Genomic DNA, 22098 nt, shown 5'->3' on the forward strand with positions numbered 1-22098 from the left:
TAAATTAAAGAACCAAAGCGCAGCAGTTATTTATTTATTAAAGTATTCATTTGACGATGTACAAAGGGCGGCAGGCATCTTGGGTTTATCATTGTTGACGACGGAGACAGTGGTGCGACAGAGACAGTGGTGGTGACGTCAGTAGGGACAGCTGAGACGACGCCAGGAACGGCAGTAGAGACAGCGGTAGTGACAGCAATGTGGGCATCTGAGACAGCAGTAGGGACAGCGGTGGGAACAAGTGAGGCGGCCGCAACATCAGTGGAGAAATCGGCTGTGGTGGCGACGTTCATTTGGGTTGATTTCTTGTTTACCATCTCTTGAGGGCTATCTGAAAAATATTCGCAGCTAATGATGGTAGTATCTCCTTCGTCGCCAGTGGTTTTCGAAGGTGATGCACCGGCTAACATTAGTGTATTATTTCAACATCATTTGTAGTGATATTGGATTCTTCTTCCAACGCGGCTGCAATGTGGTTGAAGTCGGAACCCTTTTGTTGATTTTGCAAAACCCTTCCGTCGTTGCTTTTGGGCTCTGTTGGTAACATACCGCTATTTGCATTCTCCAATGCTTGACAAAGGCCCCGTAACTGGCTTATAGTTGCCGTGGCTGGGAATTCGATATTTGCTTCTATCAACGTGTTTATTAATGCTTGGCGGCTTGAGTGCAAATCCATTTGAATCCAATTTGATCTTCGTAATCCACGAACAAAATTATCGATCTATATGCTAAGCTGGACCCCACACCTGATATTGTAAGAAACCACACTTATTCGTTCGACTTACAAAGAATAGAATAATTTATTACTGAAACAGTTCCTTACAGAGTTGCATAATGTAAAAACAGGATGGTGTTGCCATATTGGCCTTGTCGGATTTGAGTGGAGGTCCTTATCACTACAATCTCAAATCAACCAGGTTTTAGTAGTAACCTTGCAGAAAATTCTAAGGCCCGAAACAAGTGTTATAAAAAGATCGAGAAGGTAATGCTCAAGTGGCTTTTGTACCATTACTCGTTACTCATTAATCGTACCATTACTCATTATAGTGCATTGCATTCGAAAATTGGACGAGAATTCCACACCACAGTGATAGAAAATTGCTCGAGCACTCAATTCAAAAGCAGTGAGTAATCATAGCTGACCACTTTACAAAATATGCCAAATTTGTCTATAGAATTGTTCATTTTTTCAATTGCTATCATCCGTTACAATCTCTTTTCTATTTCCTTTTAAAGAAATAACTTCTGTTCATAAATATTCAGAATATCTGAAAGTCCTGTCATCAATAATGGTTGTTTTACCAGAATCATCACCACCATCATTATTGCCTTCGTCGGCTTGAATCTATTAAAAGAATATTAAAGATAAATCAACCAGGAAAAAGTTGATGGCAAAAAAATGTTTACAGGAATTGCAAGAAGTGCAAAGATTAAAAGGAAACTAAGAAAAAATACTTAGTCTAGCATGGATGATTCTTTTTTATCCTACATAGAATCTTGAATCTGGTTCGCCACCATATTCATCTAGATGTACGAAAAAAAAATTCCACCTCTGTGTACGACCACATAATTTAGAGTTTTGTATGGAATTTTCAATTATTAATGTGAATGCTAACCATTGTTAATGTGGTTTAATTGTTAGGGTGCCTGCTTTATACCGTAAGGGTCGTGGGTTCAATCCCAGTTTGGACCGAACACAGCGGTGGTCTCAGAAATTCTGCACCCACACCCAGAAAAAAGTGCTTCCGAAACTAAAGTAAAAAATTTTTATAAATTTAGTTTATCCATTTAATTTCCATTAAGTTAAATTTTTGTGTGAAATAATAAAATTTACTTATTTCAGTAAAAATATCCTAAACTGAAAGCAGTTACGAATAGTTCATTAACTAGAATAAGGCATGGCATTTTACTAATATTGCTTTCTTCGCTGGATATAAGAATTTACTACTGAACAAGAAAATTTTATTCATTGATAACAAACCATTCGTAAAAATAAACAAAAATCGAACTACAACCAAGTTTCCTCAAATTTCGTAAAATTTCTTGTAAAATGATAATTCGGATTTCCTTTATTATAGAAAGTTTATCATACATACGAATAACACTTGGCATAGAAAAATATTTCAATTCATTCGTACTAAGAAGTATTCAATCCTTTCAAAACTTAAGGAAACACACTTGTTAGAATATAGGAAATTTTCCTATATTTCTTTTATCTACCTGTAATCGATACTTGTCATCGATGTAATCGATACGTTTGCGCGTGGGTTGTTTTTTTAGTTGCAATCGCGTTGTTATGGTATACGGATAGATTGTTAAAAAATAATATAGTAAAATAATATAATAACAAATAAAATATTTGTTATTTTAAATTAGTGAGAAAATTTTTCGTTTTTTTTTAAATTATTGAACATAAATAACAAACAATAAGTCTATCAATGTTCGTGATGGTGTATAAAGAAAGAAAACAGCAACAGAATAACAACCCCTTCATTCGTCTTCATTTTGGGATCTGCGATTATCAGGTAACATTCATACAGTGACGCTAACCTTTTGTGAAAAAATTGGTTTATGATTATTTATACACTCAAAAAAAAGTGAACTCTCTATTTCACTAAAGCCAATTTAACTTTATTTGAGTTCATGGAATTATTATATATGGAGAAAGTTTACTTTACTCTAATAAATGTTTACCTACGTTAGTTAAATGGACTAAAAACGGGAAAAAATTATACACATATGAAGTAAAAAGTTTTACTAAATTCGTGCTTCTCATAAAATAGTTCATTATTTTTTTAAAATTGTAAATTTTATTACAAATGCGCCCATCATGAACTTCGTATGTCACTAAATACATTCTTGCAATTTTGAACTCCAAGTTTTTCTTTCAAACTACAAAATTTTCTTTAAAAAGTGAAAATAATTAATTATGTCTAATAAATTTTCTTGAATTTGTCGAAAAATATTTACTTATTTTTGTGATATCGGCGCAATGTCAGCGTTTGTAATACTCTTTAGTTAAAATTTTGTAAAAGTATTAAAAATTTCTAAAAAAACTAAATGTTTTCTTCCTGGTGGGTTCACTGTTTTTTCGGTGTAGGTATTGAAATTGTAAAAGGAGGACAAATCGTTACGCAGCATCTTATTGAAAGTGAAAGGAACAGGAAGAAGAAAAGCATTACGTTTTACAGTTGGTAACTTTACATGGAAATTGGAAATAGTGGAATAATAAACTAATATTTCAAGGCCACTCGAATCTGTTAATTCGTAATAAATATATTTAATATATTAAACAAGTAAGGAAAGTCTAAAGTCGGGCGGGACCGACTATATTATACCCTGCACCACTTTGTAGATCTAAATTTTCGATACAAAATCACATCCGTCAAATGTGTTGGGTGCTATATAAAGGTTCGTCCCAAATACATACATTTAAATATCACTTGATTTGGACAGAATTTGATAGACTTTTACAAAATCTATAGACTCAAAATTTAAGTTGGCTAATGCACTAGAGTGGAACACAATTTTAGTAAAAAAATATGGGAAACATTTAAATCTGAAGCAATTTTAAGGAAACTTCGCAAAAGTTTGTTTATGATTTATCGCTCGATATATATGTATTACAAGTTTAGGAAAATTAGAGTCAGTTTTACAACTTTTCGACTAAGCAGTGGCGATTTTAGAAGGAAAATGTTGGTATTTTGACCATTTTTGTCGAAATCAGAAAAACATATATATGGGAGCTATATCTAAATCTTAACCGATTTCAACCAAATTTGGCAGGCATAGCTACAATGCTAATTCTACTCCATGTGCAAAATTGGCCTCTGTGGTCATATGAGTGTAAATCGGGCGAAAGCTATATATGGGAGCTATATATAAATCTGAACCGATTTCAATCAAATTTGGCACGCATGGCTAGAATGCTAAATCTACTCCCTGTGCAAAATTTCAACCAAATTGGGCAAAACTCGGGCTTCTGGGGCCATATAAGTCCATATCGGGCGAAAAATATATATGGAAGCTATATCTAAATCTGAACCGATTTCAATCAAATTTGGCACACATGACTATACTACCAATTGTGCTCCTTGTGCAAAATTTCAAGCTATAAAAAACGATAAAACTCTGGCTTCTGGGTCCATATAAGTGCATATCGGGCGAAAGATATATATGGGTGCTATATCTAAATCTGAATCGATTTCAACCAAATTTGGCACACATAGCTACAATGCTAAATCTACTCCTTGTGCAAAATTTCAACTAAATCGGAGCAAAAATTGGCCTCTGTGGTCATATGAGTGTAAATCGGGCGAAAGCTATATATGGGAGCTATATATAAATCTGAACCGATTTCAATCAAATTTGGCATGCATAGCTAGAATGCTAAATCTACTCCCTGTGCAAAATTTCAACCAAATTGGGTCAAAACTCTAGCTTTTAGGACCATATTAGTCCATATCGGGCGAAAGATATATATGGGAGCTATATCTAAATCTGAACCGATTTCAATCAAATTTTGCACACTTGACTATACTACTAATTGTACTCCTAGTGCAAAATTTCAACAAAATTCGGGCAAAAAACTGGCTTCTGGGCCCATATAAGTCCATATCGGGCGAAAGATATATATGGGAGCTATATCTAAATCTGAACCGATTTCAATCAAATTTTGCACACTTGACTATACGATCAAGTGTTATGCCAATACAAAATTTCAAGCAAATCCGTATAAAACCCTGGCTGCTGGGTCCATATTAGTGCATATCGGGCGAAAGATATATATGGGAGCTATATCTTAATCTGAACCGATTTCAATACAATTTGGCACACTTGACTATAGTACTAATTGTTCTTCTTGTGCAAAATTTTCAGCAAATTAGGGTAAAACTCTGGCTTCTGTGGCCATATAAGTCCATATCGGGCGAAATATATATATGGGAGCTATATCTAAATCTGAACCGATTTCTTCCAAAATCAATAGGGATCTATTCTGAGCCAAAACACATACTTGTGCCAAATTTGAAGTCGATTGGACTAAAACTGCGACCTAGACTTTGATTACAAAAATGTGTTCACGGACAGACGGACAGACGGACAGACGGACATCGCTATATCGACTCAGGAACCCACACTGAGCATTTTTGCCAAAGACACCATGTGTCTATCTCGTCTCCTTCTGGGTGTTGCAAACATATGCACTAACTTATAATACCCTGTTCCACAGTGTGGAGCAGGATATAAAAACATGTCTTTTATTGAAGAAAAAATGCCTATATAAATAAATAAAACTTTAATTAAAAACGAAGGTAAGCAGTTCTAATTTTGAAGTAAAAGCTTTACCACAAATGTGTAAGATTTGTCCAAATGAATGAAAAAAGTTCAATAAAATCATTCCATATATGAATTCAATTCAGTTAAATTTTTTTATTCTGTAGTATAGGGGTAGATAAATATAGGAAAGTGTTAACTAATATATGGAATGCATTCTACCTAATTTCTACGAAAATCATATCGTTCAAACAAGTAAAAATGTCTTTGGCGCTATACGAACTTCAACTTTCTTCACAATGAGTTCATTTTAACTTAAAGAAGTGGTCACTTTTTTCTGGGTGCAGTAAAAAGTGAACCTTTCGGTTCGTTTTAAAAAACTAACATGTTTTACAAATTGCAACATCATACAATGTACAATAAAATGTACTAAAAACATCTTTAGCGCTATAAGAAGTTAAGAAAAATTTACTGATTTAAAAACCTTATGAAAGCAATCGAAGTAAACTTCACCCATTTTAGAAATATATGATCTATTTTCTAATGTATAAAAATTGCATACTTCATTTGAACTAAAAAAAATATGACCTTGCTTAATTATTTTGGTATTGATTTTGAACCAAAGATGCGGCCTCTTTAAAATAAAGATATTTTTTAGGGACCTATCTAGTCTTAAGCGAAACTGTCAAAGTTCGCAGAGAAATATCTGGTTTGGCAAGCCATCTGTACGTGAATGAGTGTTTGAATAAACGTCTGCTGCCTTTCCTGAAGAAACACGGTTGTTCCGTACTGTTTTGGCCGGATTTGGCATCTTGTCATTACGGTAAAAAGGCCATGGAGTGGTACGCCGCCAACAACGTGCAGGTGGTTCCCAAGGACAAGAACCCTCCCAACACGCCAGAGCTCCGCCCAATTGAGAAATACTGGGCTATTGTCAAGCGGAACCTAAAGAAGACCAAAAAACTGCTAAGGACAAGCAGCAGTTCAAGGCAAACTGGCTTTCTGCGGCGAAGAAGGTGGACAAGGTGGCTGTACACAATCTGATGGCAGGTGTCAAGCGTGAGGCCCGGCAATTCGGATTTGGAAAAGCGAAAGCCTAACTGAATATTTTCCCTGAATTTTATACTAATTGAACTTGAAAAATAAATTTAATTTGATTTTTTAAATAAACGATTTCACCGATTTACACGCGTTTTCCCTTGACCAAAGGTTGACCGTATCACCCTTTACATCACGTACCAAATTTCAACTGAATCAGATGAATTTTGGTCTTCCAAGAGGGTCCGGAGGTCAAATCAGGGGATCGGTTTATTTGGGGGCTATATATAATTATTGACCGATGCCGACCAATTTTTACACAGTTGTTAGAGACCATATACTTACACCATGTACCAAATTTCAGCCCGATCGGATAAAATTTGCTTCTCTTAGAGTCTCCGCAAGACAAATCGGGGATCGGTTTTTATGGGGGCTATATATAATTATGGACCGATGTGGACCACTTTTTGCATGGTTGTTGGAGTCCATATGCTGACACCATGTATCAAATTTCAGCCGGATCGGATGAAAGCTTTGAAACACTCAGAAATGTTACCATCATTACTGAGGTGGAATAATCCACCGCTGAAAAACTTTTTGGTGTTAGGTCGAAGCAGGAATCGAACCCACGACCTTGTGTATGCAAGGCGGGCATGCTAACCATTGCACCACGGTGGCTCCCATAATTATAGACCGATGTGGACCAATTTTTGCATGGTTGTTAGAGACCATATACTAACACCATGTACCAAATTTCAGCCGGATCAGATGAAATTTGCTTCTCTTAGAGGACCCCAAGTCAAATTTGGGAGTCCGTTTTTATGGGGGCTATACGTAAAAAGGACCGATATGGCCCATTTGCAATACCATCCGACCTACATCAATAACAACTATTTGTGTCAAGTTTCAAGTCGATAGCTTGTTTCGTTCGGAAGTTAGCGTGATTTCAACAGACGGACGGACATGCTCTGATCGACTCAGAATTTCACCACGACCCAGAATATATATACTTTATGAGGTATTAGAGCAATATTTCGATGTGTTACAAACGGAATGACAAAGTTAATATACTCCCATCCTATGGTGGAGGGTATAATACACCAAAGTAGAAAATGTTTTCTTAATTCCACATAAACTTTAAATCAACGATACGAAAACATTAAAACCTTATATCTAATGATTAAAAATTTCAGTTCATTTAATGACGATGTCTTTCAATCGAAAATAGTTTTCTTTACTATAGGTAATATTTGGCTTAGTTTATGGACATAAGACATTAACAGAGGGACGCAACTTTCCAATGCTATCAAAGTTTTTTGTACATCTTAAGGACAACTTAATATGTACAAATAATGCTATGTTTCAAGTAAAAAATGTCTTTAAAATAAAGTTTTGAAAAACATCTCCTATTTTGGAACGCTTCTTGTTTTGTAGTAAAGATACAACAATTCAAACAACTTTAAAAGCAAATTGATTTTAGAATCAAATTACTGTAAGGACAAAACGACTTCATAGAAAAGTTTATCGATTTTTGGACAAGGAAATAAACTTTATATCAGAGAAATGCATCTTCTATGGAGCAATTAAAATTCGAGTTGGAGTAAATTTCAGATTCGCCTAATAAAGTGTGGTTAAACATGAAACTTCATTAAAAAAAAACGTGAAACTACACACAAAAATTATCACCGAAATTTTTTCAATTAAAAATTAATTAAATCTGAAAACGGATTCTCAGCTTCTTTGGATCAGAATTAATAATAATAAACTCATTAGTGTAAAGACAAAATCATTGGAACCATTTCAGCAACCTACACTTTTATTCGTTGTAATTACACCTGTCGTTTTCCATCTACTTTCATCTTGAACTTTTAGACTTTATAGTTATTGAATAGCGACTTTATAGTTGTTGTTGGCTAATTTTATCGCTGAAAATGTTTTTCATTTTTTAATCATTCAATTATCTACGAAGAAAGGGAAAATAATTGTAATTTTTTCTCCTTTGTTTCTATTCTCTCTCGATCTCTCTAACGTTTCTAAACATATAATTATACGAAATGTTCAAATTAATATATGTTGGCATCCAAAAATATCATATTTAAGAAAATGTAATGTCACAAACGTAATATGTTCTAACATATTAACATATATGTCCCAAACATGTTATACTAGTTTATGAACATTATACCAGTTTATTACATTATATGCTTCCCCTTAAGAATAATGAGCTAAAAAATTGAGTTCTAAATATATAATTTTTACACCTAAACATATGAAAATCAGTCTTTTTTGCGCGTGCACGACAATATTTATTTCACTGAACCTAACCATAACCAGACATCATAAAAAATGTTGATTATGGCGAAATCATTTGTCCTCTGTTTCAAATGTCCGTTTTAGATGTACAATAATTTCCTTTCGAATGATATGCGGAATATACTAACCATAGAGTGATCTTATAATAATGTCGAATGGCGATATCTGGGAAAGCACAAGGAGGATAATAAAACTAATGAAAACATACCAATTACGTCTTCAGTGATATTCGGTCAGCTTACTGCGAATAGATATTCAGCGCTGGACATTTAAGTTGGCAAAGTTTTTATATTTGCAAACATACATTTTGTCGCTATTGTTTTTTTTTACATTTTTCCTACTGTAATTAGAAGTTAAATGAGGCCAGCGGCTCCATTCCTTTTTAATGACTTGGAAAGGGTGTTCGGGATACAAGTGATCAAGGGCTCAGATGTCCATTAAAGGTTTTGATAAATGATGAAAGTTTATATTAGTAGAGTTTCCTTCTATTGCATTGCATAGATGCATTGCAATATACGAAACATTTCTGTTCAAAAGAGACTACGGTTTGTAGCTTAATTTGACACTAGAGAGGCTGGAAGAGTGGTCCGGTGCGTTATCGGCATAAAACTATATATTTTGATCCAGGGATCCGGAGCGGAGCGGAGCGGAGCAAGCCCTTTTTTAGCCGGAGCGGGAGCGGAGCGGGAGCGGCATTTCTAAAATCCGGAGCGGGAGCGGAGCGGTTTCCAAATGAAAAACCGCTCCGCTCCGCTCCGAATAAAATATTACTTGAATGAAATGTGTAACTTTCAAATTACACTGTGTAGGTAATTTCAAATTTAGCCAGTACTTAGCGTAGTGTGAGCAAACGTTTAAAATGTACGATATGTATTTTTGTACGTACGTACATTGGGGAAAACACAACGTGTTTTTTTAGTAATTGTTTTCAAAAACGGCAAATGTCAAAATATATCTCTAGTATGTGTTGTAAAAGTAACAACAGTACTTTCGATCAATTTCATCCCGTATTACTACAAAGATGGTTTTAATGAACGTCAAATAAATGCAATTAAACGATCTTATTTATATTTAGTTTTTATTTTTCTACACTGAAAAAAATATTGTCGTGAAGTCAAAGATTCCATGTCCTTAGAATAAGAATGCAAATTTTGCTTAACATGGAAGACGCATTTCTCTAAAATAAAGTTTTTTTTTCTTGTCCAAAAGGCAATAAACTTTTGAATGAAGTTGTACTGTCCTTATAATTAAGTGATTTTACTTAAAAATGTGTATCATAACATGAAAGATAAAATTTTTGAGGTAAGGTCAACGTGACATTAATAATTAAGAAAAATTCTTTAAAATTAATAAAATTTGCTTTTAAATTTGTTTCCTTTTTGCATCTCAAACAAGTATATACAGCAGTAAATTCGGCCGGGCCGAATCTTAAATACCCACCACCATGAATCAAATATAATAGTTTACTTTGAAAACTCTTCGTCGTAGTGGGTTACTTGATAATATATATAATTGTAGGGGGTTTGATGACAAATCTTCTCCCAAGCAAGTCAGTTCCCGAAGACAAACTTTAAAGATTCTACCTATGAAGACCAGATCAGATTCTGGATTTATGAGAACCAATTTTGTTTGAGTTTTAGAGAAATTATAAACATATCGTGTATATGATGAAATTACGCCTTGATTTGAAATCTTAAATCTGTAGGTTTTTTCCGCCATTATTTTAACAAATACGATGAGTAAAATCTGGAAATTTTATTTTCAGTTTCAAGCAATTTTCATGATCAGTGCGCCTGCCATACCCTGAAAGAAGTGTTTTCTTTTTTGAGAAACGTAATTTTAGACAAAGTTTTCTTTTGATACAAATTTTAGAGACAATCGTTGAAGAAACGAAATTACTTTATAAGAAAAGGAAATTACGTTTGTCTAAAATTTCGTTAAAGATTTCTAATTTCCAGCAAATCGGATAAAAACTACGGATTCTAGAAGCCAAAGAAAGAAGAAAATATCTCTAGATTTCGAATTTCAGGCAAATCAGGTAATAAATACAGTTTATAGAAGCTCAAGACTTTTAGGTAAATCGGATGGAAAATATAGTTTCTAGAAGCCCAAGAAGCAAAATCAGGAGATCGGTCTATATGGGGGCTATACCAAAACATGGACCGATGGGTACCATTTTCATACACCTTTTTATGGTCCCAAAAGAACTCTAGATTTTCAATTTCAGGAAAATCTGATAGAAAATATAGTTTCTAGAAGCACAAGAAGCAAAATCGGGTCTATATGGGGGCTATACCAAAACATGGACCGATGACACCATTTTTGTCAAATCTTTTTATGGTCCCCAAATACCTCTAGATTTCCAATATCAGGCAAATCGGATGGTAAATATAGTTCCTAGAAGCCCTAGAAGTAAAATCGGGAGATCGGTCTATATGGGGGCTATACCAAAATATGGACCGATGGGCACCATTTTCGGCACACCTTTTTATGGTCCTCAAATACCTCTATATTTCCAATTTCAGGCAAATTGGATAACAACTACGGTTTTTATAGGTCCAAGACTCCAAATCGGGAGGTTGGTTTATATGGGGGCTATATTAAAACATGGACCGATACGGACCATTTTCGACACACCTCTTTATAGTCCCAAAATACCTTTAGATTTCCAATTTCAGGCAAATCGGATGGTAAATATAGTTTCTAGACGCATAAGAAGCAAAATCGGGAGATCGGTCTACATGGTGGCTATATCAAAACATGGACCGATACGAACCATTTTCGATACACCTCCTTATGGTCCTAAAATACCTCTAGATTTTCAATTTCAGACAAATCGGATAGAAAATACTGTTTCTAGACGCCTAAGAAGCAAAATCGGGAGATCGGTCTATATGGGGGCTACACCAAAACGTGGACCGATAGGGACCATTTTCGACACACCTCTTTATGGTCCCAAAATAGCTATAGATTTCCAATTTCAGGCAAATCTGATAAAAACTACGGTTTTTTAGGCCCAAGACCCAAAATCGGGAGGTCGGTTTATATGGGGACTATATCAAAACTTGGACCGATATAGCCCATCTTCGAACCTGACCTGCCTGCAAACAAAAAACGAATCTGTGCCAAATTTCGGGAAGATAGCGCCATTATTGAAATCTGTAGCGTGATTACAACAGACAGACGGACATGCTTATATCGTCTTAGATTTTCTCCCTGATCAAGAATATATATACTTTATATAGTCGGAAATCGATATTTCGATGTGTTACAAACGGAATGACAAACTTATTATACCCCCGTCACCATTTTATGGTGGTGGGTATAAAAATCGTTAAAAAATAAGACATGTTTTTCAACACTTTATTTTAAAGACGCTTTTTACTTGAAACATAGCATAATTTCTACTGGAAGTCGAGTCTTAATATGGAAAAAAACAACTCGTTAACTCGTTTTTAAAGGATTTTGATAACAACTGACGAAAAAAATCTAAAAAAATGAAAAATTAACATTTGCTTCCTAGAAGCAAGTACATAACCCCCAAATTTAAAAGAGAATTACGTCTTTAAAGTATCCTTACTTGTATTCTCCGCTTCTTTGGCTCGGAATTAATACCCAAACTGTTAAAGTAAAGACAAAATCTTTGGAACCGGGCATGCTTTCAGTGTAAGGACATTCATATTTGCTTTACTATTGTACTATATCCTAGCATTCTCTTATTTCTGATATTAGTTCTCGAAAATTTAATTAAAATTATGGATAGTTTCAATTTTGGTTGAAAAATGTGCGCATATACATTTATTTAATTTTTTCTCACATTGAAAACTAATGACTTGATTTGTATTATTGCATGTTATCTACTTTTTTAAGAACGAACATTTCTTAAAAACGCTGTTCGAAAATGTATTTTTACAATAAAGGGGAAAAAAGCGAAATTAGGTAACACTAGATCTGAGTAAGAATATTCGTAGGTATACCACGGACTGATTTCGATGGAGGTTGTTGCAAACATAAACATACACACACACATTACAAATATAAAAAAAACCTCTTCTCTACGTCTGTTTCAAAACAAAAAAAAACTTTCGGAGAGTAGTTACTTCTACTCCGTGTATAGACTTTCAATTCCAATCAGCGTTGCGGTTTTGGTCCGATCGGACCAAAATTGGTCCAAAAGATTTCCAATTTTTAAATTTGGTCCGATGGTCAGACCAAACAGAATTTGGTCCATTTTGGTCCTATTTCATAAATTTGGTTTCTATCACATATTAAATAGTAGATGGTGCACCGCAAAGAATATTGTCGGGAGGCCAAATACTTCACATGCTTCAAATACGAATTTTGCTTAGAATAGAAGACGTATTTCTCTGAAAAAAGTTTTTCCTTGTCTAAAAGTCTCTAAACTTTTCAATGAAGTCTGTTTATCCTTATAGCTAAATGATTCGACATAAAAATGTGTATCCTAACATGAATGCAAATTTCGTTTTAATGAAGTCAAAATGGATTTAATATTTCTGAAAAAATCTTCAAAATTAATAAAATGTTTCAACACATTGTTTTAAAGTCATTATACCATAAACCACATAGTGGTTAGGGTATAATAAGTTTGATTTGCCCATAGACCCCATAAAATATATACCGATCGACTAAGAATCACCTCCTGAGTCGATCTAGCGCTTGGTGTCCGTCTGTCCATGTATTTGTTGTTCACAGGATTTCGGTCGCAATTATTAACCGATTTTGATGAAATTTGGTACAGGGAGTTTTTTTGGCACAAGGACGAACGTTATTGAATTTGGAAGAAATCGGATCAAATTTAGATATAGCTCCCATATATATGTATTGCCCGATTTCGACAAATGGGGTCACGTTGCACTTTTTTACTAACCGATCGTCGTCAAATTTAGCACAAAATAATCTTCTGTATCACCCTTTAAGTCTGAAAATTTCATCGAAATCGGTTAAGATTTAGATATAGGTCCCATTTACATGTATCACCCGATTTTGCCAAATTAGGTCATAAAACCCTTATTTATCAACCGATCTTACTCAAAGTTGGCGAAATGTAATCTTCTATAGCACTAACTATATGTGCAAAAAATCATCGAAATCGGTTCAGATTTAGTTATAGCTCCCATATATGTACCGCCCGATTTTTCTAAATAAAATAAAACTCAATTGAACAAATAACACAATGTTTGTACTATAATTTTCTCGAAGAGGAGCGGAGCGATTTTTTTTTTCTCGGAGCGGAGCGTGGAGCGGAGCGGTTTTTTTTTTCTCCGGAGCGGGAGCGGAGCGGAGCGAAAAAAATGGACCGCTCCGGATCCCTGTTTTGATCTATATTTCGTTTGTTGACTTGATTATACGAACAAAACAGTTTGTTTGTCGTATGTTTCGGTGCATTAGAAGCTTGGAACTCAAATTTATAGCATACTAGCGTAACCCGGCCCTCTTCGCTGCGCCTTCCGTATTTTGAGGAACATTTTTCGTTAACTTAGTCAACTATATCCTTCGTGCTGAAAGCAAATTCGAAAAGATTTGAATTCTTTTAAACAAATCGGACTACTTGATTTTTCGTTTATAGGTACAAATACGGCGGGAATGCATATGTAAAACGGTTCGTCTTAAGGAGAGGGTAGGGTACACCTCCTCCTCCAAATTTTTTTATATAATGTTTTGTATTCAAGTAGTTTGACAATCTTCGATATTTCTTGTGAATTTTAAGTGTGGTTTGTCAAGGAAAGGTATCCTTCTCCTCAACATTTGTGAGAATTAAGCACTATATTATAATAACATACATACAAAGAATTACTGTTTCCCATCCAATAAATCGGAAAAAGCAAAAGTAGTAAACAATTTTACCACATTAACATTTGCTAAAATGTTGGAAAATGATGCACCCTCTACGTTGGCTGACAATTTCATGTAAATTTAAGTTCTTTACTAATAAGAAGTCTGGCAGAAGCCTGTGCAAAAATCATAAAATTATGTACCGAGTTCCCATTTACGGACAACCCTATACTTTCAATTTAAGAAAACAAAAAAACGGACAAAAGGGAACCCTCTCCCCACCATCGCTCCACTCCGACCTGATATCGGACTATCACGTATCCTATATTAATTTCGCAACTACTCAATGGTCCCTATAAATTCTATCGAAGTAAATCGACAAAGTTTATTTCAATTTTCCCCTTCCCCAACCAGATATCCAAAAATCATATACTAATTTAAAAGTAATGTATAAGTTTGATCACCTCCTCCCACGTTCCCTGTAAATTTCAAGTAGATCGGCGATGTTTAAATTTTGCTCTATTGTTTTAAAGGGACGTCACTTTTCCCGATACAATATCGACAAACACCGTAGTGAATAGCACCCCTAACCTTCCCTGAAAATTCTTGAGACTTTCCTTCAAGTGTGGGGCAAGGAAGGTTGCCTCTTCGTTCATAACCTTCCCCCACTGCTTTTGTAAATTTCAAGAAAACTTAAAATTTTTTTGCAGTTTTAGAGGAGGACATCCTCCCCGACCAAATGTCGAAAAGCGTATCTTTTGTAAACGTCCCAGAAAATGTCAAGCAAATTATAAGCCTAAAGGGGCAGCCTCTCTTCCGTCCAAATATCACAAAATCAGGTATAAACTATTACGGTTGACGGAGGTTGCGATCTCTCCCCAGTCCTCTGTAAATTTCAAGTAACTCGGTAAAGTTTAATTGTTTCTCTGTATGTACTTAAGAGAAGCGCACGCAGAGAAGGAATATGATCACCCAAACCATGTTCCAAGAGCAAAATGTTACTTTTTCACGGAAAACATGTTGCATGTTTGTCGAAACCATGTTCTTTTCTCGGAAATTATGTATCTGATTTCGGAAAGCATGTTATGTTTGACGAGAAAAGAATATTTTTACGTCAAAAATGCTACATGGTCGCTGTAAAAAAGTAACATGGTGCTCTTGAAACATGTTTGAGGTGATCATATTCCTTCTCTGGGTGCGGATGTCTCCCTACGCCCTTGTATTTTTATTAAAAAATCAGGAACCTGATATAAATTTCATAACCCATTTTTTCCGTAAAATTTCAGTCGGGGGAGTTTAGTTTTGATTGAACTTTCAAAAAAAAAAAAATCGAGCACAGGGGTGGTCCCCCTCCCCAACCAAATATCGAAAAATAATGTAGCGGATTTTTGTCTACATGCCAACCCCAACATTCAATGAAAATTTCAAGCAAATCGCATAATTTTGTTCCAAGTTTCAAAAGGTAGGGCAAGGGGGAGGTCCCCTCCCCATCCACATATGAAATCGTCGGGTACCCCATATTAATTCCATAACCTCGCCACATGTCCTCTGTAAATCTCAGATAATTTAGAAAATTTTAGTTTTTTCACTGTACTTTAAAAAAAGTCGAACAAAGGGGAGGCCCCCTCCGCCACCAAATATCGAAATAAAAAGTAGCGGATCTTTGTCTAGATGCCAACCCCAATATTCAACGAAAATTTCAACCAAATCGGTCAACTTTGGTCCAATTTTCAAAAAGTCCGACAAAGGGGAGGTCCCCCTCCGCGACCAGGTGTCACAAAATGAACGCCCCCTACGATCTCTGGAAGTTTCAAGTAAATCGGTTCAGCCGTTTCGGAGCCAACTCGGAACATACAAACAAACAAACAAATAAACAAACATAGATTGAATTTTATATATATAGATAATTTTTAATAAAACATAATTTTTAAATATAATAAATTTACCATAAATATACTAAAAAAATGTGAGCGTGTTGCTCCCATTTCTATTTATAGATTTTATTCTCTATTTTTTATGTTAGCCTGATATCTATGCAGGCTAGTTTTTCGTCCAAATCATTAGAGATGAAGAATAAGGAATTGGTATTACTAAGCTACGAGTATTGAAAAAAATGTCAGATACCAAGCTCACAATAATTCACGTAATTAAATTTGTAACTGAACAAAATGAGTCTGTCAACTTCAGCTAAATGTTTTGTTGAAAAATTTTAAAGATATTTTTTTTTGCTGTGTTATTACCAATCATCCTTAAGGTAATTCCCTATTGCAAGTAATTGTAACTACAAACGCTTTGCTTCACTTGTATGCTTTCTATTCTTTTGCAGATTTGAAACCGCATCAAAAATAAATTTACGACGTTCACCACAATGTTTTCTTTTTGTCATCGTTGACATTTTTCTTGTCGTTGTACATGCGGCTAGAATATCTTTATGAACTCCCCCGTATTCAGAAGCGAGCAGTTTACACAAACTAGTGAATGCAATGGTGAAACGTGCCTCCATTTCTTAGTACTTGATATGCTCTTCCCTCCTTATTTATATCTTTTTTTCTAAAAGGATCGTGAGGCACAATATAAAGTAGCCTATGCATAGTTAGGCCAGGAAGCAAGCGGAGACAGTAGGAAGTTCAAGTTGCGACAGTACCACAGCCGACAAACATACAACGACGGATGCTAAATTATGATGTTGCCATATTATGTCGTCCTATACAACTCCTAAAAAGGAGGAGGTGGCGGTCAGATATGAACTTTAACAGACAAAGAGAATTTGCAAAGGAGAAATGTATATTTTGATTACACTCATTTCCATGATTAAAAGTTAATTGCCTTTAAAACTTGCAACTGGTCTTTGGTTTCCAGACGACCAGAACATTATGTCAACTACTTTGACTATGATGATGCCCTTAAAGAGCACACTGGTAGTTTTTCATTTTGTCTTTGCTTCAACCCAGGGGCTAAGATATTCTATCAAGACTTTCTTCATAAAAATTATGCCTCGCTAATGCAATGCACAAATTGAAGTTTACATTTGGAAAGACAATAATCTTCAGATAGAAGTATTTAGTTAAGTAAACAATATTGTCTTGAATGACAGTTAGCTCAAAAAAGTATGGTCAAACCTCAAAAACCTCGATTCCGTTTAAATGTACTTTCAAACACATTCTGCTTCAAACATATTTGTTTTCAGAATTTATACAAACAAATTTCGAGATACGCTTTCTAGAGACATTGCTGTGTATTTAGGAGTAAAGGGTGATACGGTCAAAATTTGGTCAAGGGAAAACGCGTGTAAATCGGTGAACCACCTGCACGTTGTTGGCGGCGTACCACTCCATGGCCTTTTTACCGTAATGGCAAGATGTCAAATCCGGCCAAAACAGTACGGAACAACCGTGTTTCTTCAGGAAAGGCAGCAGACGTTTATTCAAACACTCCTTCACGTACAGATGGCTTGCCAAACCAGATATTTCTCTGCGAACTTTGACAGTTTTATGTGCTTGAAAATATCTGCTTCCTTTCCCCTTCCTTTTGCCGTATAAAACTCCTGTCCCGGAAGCTGCTTGTAGTCGGCTTTGACGTAGGTTTCGTCGTCCATTACCACACAGTCAAACTTGTACAGCCTCCGGGATCGCGCTTTGGCCGTCGTATTTTGTTTATCATCGCGATTTGGAGTCACTACCTTCTTGTAAGTCGATAGTCCGGCTCGTTTTTTGGCTCGATGCTTATTTGCGGCATCTCGGAGAGAGAGGTTAGGGATTCGCTTGAAACTACCGGCAACTCTCTTTGTCGTCTCAGCGACTTCCGGTTTTCGATTTCCCCCCGATCCATACTTCCTGGCTGTCGACAAACGTTCCCCAAACACTTTAATTACATTTGTAACGGTTGATTTGGCAACTTTTAGTGATTTTGCCGGCTTTGCGTGCGAGTAGCTCGGATTTTCGCGATGCGCGAGCAAAATTTTGATACGCTGCTCTTCTTGCTTGGACGGCATTATGACAACTGAAAAGTGAATTCCAAAATCAAAATAGGAGCAACATTCTACACACACACTCCTTCAAAATGAGGGGTGTTCAGTAGATAGGGTCGCGAAAAAAAGTTCATGCAGTCACCCCCCAGTTTTGTAGCATATTTGAAGACAATTTCAGAACACTAAAACTTTTTTTTTTCCGTGCACCCTACGACCCCCCGAAATGCAATTTACTGTGCTGTGTCGTCATTTGAAGTCGGATCGAAAAGAAACGCATATCGTTGTTCATGGTTGATCAGGGGCTATATTTCGTGCATTGGTCAGTTTTGACTCCGACGTCAAATTTGATTTTTAATTTTTTTATTTCGCTTCGTATACCCCTATGATGCCCATTTCTTATAACCATTATAAAGATCTTATCAAAATATGAAACTTTTGCTTTGGAAGTATTTAATTATATTCATAAACAAAAAAGTTACAGAGATTTTAAAAAGTCAATAGGTCACCCTACACCATCAAATAGCTTTTGCTGTGTTGTCATGATATCCGATCGAAACCACATGCACATCGTTATTCACATCTACGAAATTAATTTGAAAGGTATTTAATATACACAAACTGTTTATCTGTAAATTTCTAACCGTATCATTGTATACATACTCGTTGTGTGCACTACGGCATTTTCTGCGTTATGCAAAGTTCTTGTGTTTTTGCTTGAACAACTTGAGAGCCTACTGTTTTAAAATCTAACAATCAATCTAACAATAAAAGTAAGTGGTAACGGAATTGTGGAAAATTACGAAGATCGTTATGCTGCTTACACATTGGTTAAATTTCTGCCTTTCAACATCTGACTACGCCGTATTTTTTTTTGCGTTTTCTTGTCATCTTCACAATGGTGAGCAATGTTGTCACATGAGTAAATACTTTAAACAAGAAAATATTAGATTAGATTTGTATTTGATTTGAGTACATTTCATGTTTTTCCACAATTCCGTTACCACTTACTTTTATTGTTAGATTTTAAAACAGTAGGCTCTCAAGTTGTTCAAGCAAAAACACAAGAACTTTGCATAACGCAGAAAATGCCGTAGTGCACACAACGAGTATGTATACAATGATACGGTTAGAAATTTACAGATAAACAGTTTGTGTGTATTAAATACCTTTCAAATTAATTTCGTAGATGTGAATAACGATGTGCATGTGGTTTCGATCGGACATCATGACAACACAACAAAAACTATTTGGTGGTGTGTAGGGTGACCTATTGACTTTTTAAAATCTCTGTAACTTTTTTGTTTATGAATATAATTAAATACTTCCAAAGCAAAAGTTTCATATTTTGATAAGATCTTTATAATGGTTATAAGAAATGGGCATCATAGGGTTATACGAAGCGAAATAAAAAAATTAAAAATCAAATTTGACGTCGGAGTCAAAAATGACCAATGCACGAAATATAGCCCCTGATCAACCATGAACAACGATATGCGTTTCTTTTCGATCGGACTTCAAATGACGACACAGCACAGTAAATTGTATTTCGGGGGGTCGTAGGGTGCACGGAAAAAAAAAAGTTTTTGTGTTCTGAAATTGTCTTCAAATATGCTACAAAACTGGGGGGTGACTGCATCAACTTTTTTTTTTGCCTTAGGCCGTGACCCTACCTAGTGTTCAGGTTTTTAAAATGCAGAATTGAAAGAAATACGTCAAGTTTATATTGACCAAATTTTGACCGTATCACCCTTTACCGCAGGGAAGCCACATTGGACAGATTCTTTTCAACCTGTTTATAAATAATTTACCAGAATCAATATTTCGGTGCAACGTTTTAATGTACGCAGATGGTGTTAAAATTTTTCATTCTTTTAACGATCATACTGGTCAAACTATTTTACAAGAAGATCTAGACAGATTATTTCAGTGCTTCAAGGTGAATCTAATGGAGCTGAACATATCGAAATGTAAACATATGTCATTTTTTAGAATAAAACTGTTACACTCATGCTATGTCTTGAACGACCGTGAACTTGAATCTGTCAATTCTATACTAGACCTTGGAGTCACATTTTCGACGACATATCTCATTAACCATTAACAAAAGCAAATGGAACTCTTGGTTTCATCAAAAGGTGGAACAAGGAGTTCTCTGATCCGGTTGTAACAAAACTGTTATATATTTTGTTTGTGCGCTGTGTACTTGAATATGCATCTGTTATTTGGGATCCGGTTTATGCGATACACTCCAATTCAATAGAATCGGTTCAGAAACTATTTCTTTTGTTCTGTCTTCGCAGATATGGGTGGAATTCTAGTAACCTTCCTAGTTATGAATACAGGCTGAATATAATCAAACTCCCAACTTTAAAGAGTCGCCGTACAATGCTAAATATTAGTTTCTTGTCTAATGTTATTCACGGACGAACGGATCCTTGTGAATGTTCCTCTGAGGCCGTCATAGAACTACCAGCTGCTCAAAATCCCTTGTTCTAGGTCAAATTATGAGAATAATAACCCAATACTTCGTCTGTTCTCCCAATTCAATAAGTATTTCTTCTATCTGAAAATCATACCACACTTAAGCGTAAAATAATACTATTTTTAAATGCATAATGTTTCTTGAAAATATGTATTTATAGAATTAGACTGTAAGGATTATTTAATCTATAGTTCGTTGTTTTTATACCCTGCGCCACACTGTGGAACAGGTTATTATAAGTTAGTGCATATGTTTGTAACACCCAGAAGGAGACGAGATAGACTCATGGTGTCTTTGGCAATAATGCTCAGGGTGGGTCCCTGAGTCGATATAACCATGTCCGTCTGTCCGTGCGTCCGTCTGTCTGTGAACACATTTTTGTGATCAAAGTCTAGGTCGCAATTTAAGTCCAATCGCCTTCAAATTTGGCACATGTTCCTAATTTGGGCCAGAATAGAACCCTATTGATTTTGGAAGAAATCGGTTCCGATTTAGATATAGCTCCCATATATATCTTTCGCCCGATATGCACTAATATGGACCCAGCAGCCAGAGTTTTATACCGATTTGCTTGAAATTTTTTACAAACATAATACTTAGTCATATAGTCAAGAGTGCAAAATTTGACTGAAATCGGTTCCGATTTAGATATAGCTCCAATATATATCTTTCGCCCGATATGGACATATATGGCCCCAAAAGCCAGATTTTTGGCCGAATTTGGTTGAAATTTTGCACAGAGAGTAGATTTAGCATTGTAGCTATGCGTGCCAAATTTGGTTGAAATCGATTCAGATTTAGATATAGCTCCCATATATATCTTTCGCCCGATATGAACTTATATGGACCCAGAAGCCATAGTTTTATGCCGATTAGCTTGAAATTTTGCACAAGGAGTACAATTAGTAGTATAGTCATGTGTGCCAAATTTGATTGAAATCAGTTCAGATTTAGATATAGCTTCCATATATATTTTTCACCCGATATGGACTTATATGGCCCCAGAAGACAGAGTTTTACCCTCATTTGCTAAAAATTTTGCACAATAAGAACAATTAGTACTATAGTCAAGTGTGCCAAATTTTATTGAAATCAGTTCAGATTTATATATAGCTCCCATATATATCTTTCGCCCGATATGGACTAATACGGTCCCAGAAGCCAGAGTTTTACCCCAATTTGGTTGAAATTTTGCACAGGGCGTAGAATTAGCATTGTAGCTATGCGTGCC

The sequence above is a fragment of the Haematobia irritans genome, chromosome 1 (genome assembly GCF_050003625.1).
Source record: "Haematobia irritans isolate KBUSLIRL chromosome 1, ASM5000362v1, whole genome shotgun sequence".
Classification (NCBI taxonomy): domain Eukaryota; kingdom Metazoa; phylum Arthropoda; class Insecta; order Diptera; family Muscidae; genus Haematobia; species Haematobia irritans.